The 473-nt window shown below is 59.0% G+C and overlaps 1 protein-coding gene across 4 annotated transcripts in view; it reads right to left on the bottom strand.

Moving 5' to 3' along the window:
- LOC119592488 (nuclear transcription factor Y subunit B-4-like) overlaps positions 1–473 on the bottom strand; it is an 8,853-nt gene extending 8,380 nt beyond the window's left edge. For 2 of the 4 annotated variants that reach the window (XM_037941322.1, XM_037941324.1), the window contains exon 1: positions 396–473. The gene's annotated coding sequence lies outside the window, so the exon portion shown is untranslated. Of the gene's footprint in view, positions 1–201; positions 348–395 lie in introns of those variants that run through there. The other 2 variants (XM_037941323.1, XM_037941325.1) reach the window with 1 other exon arrangement.

Raw genomic sequence — 473 nt, 5'->3', positions numbered from 1 at the left:
ACATATCCCCAGCGACGACGGCCATTTCCCTTCTTCGCCTTTTCCTTCCCGTCGTTTTCCCCCCTCGCCTTTTGCGCCGTCCATCCCGCCCATCTCACGCCCGCCCGCCCGCGAGATCCACCCGGGGCCGCCCATCCCTCCCCTAATAGGCGCCGAGTGAAGATTGGCAGATAATTATTGGCGCCAAACATGAAAAGTTACCTGAGATTGGACGAAATAACGGCGACTACAGATTGGTCAGAAGCGGCCACTCACAGCGCGCGGGGCCGTAAACAAACCATCATTGGCCGTTCCCCGTGCCTCCCCGCCTCGCCCGCCTCTCCATTGGCCATTTACGGAGCCCACGCCCTTTCGCTCGTCAACCAGGGAGGCCAATTGATTCCCCGGCTACTTACCGGCGTGTGATGGAGCGGATTACGGCGGCGAGAAACGTTTTTTTCTTCCCCCCCCTTTAAGATTCGCTATCGTTGTCT

Source organism: Penaeus monodon, chromosome 30, assembly GCF_015228065.2.
Source record: "Penaeus monodon isolate SGIC_2016 chromosome 30, NSTDA_Pmon_1, whole genome shotgun sequence".
NCBI lineage: Eukaryota > Metazoa > Arthropoda > Malacostraca > Decapoda > Penaeidae > Penaeus > Penaeus monodon.
Note: the sequence above shows the minus strand (reverse complement) of the source record. Positions and strands in the feature narration are given on the sequence as shown.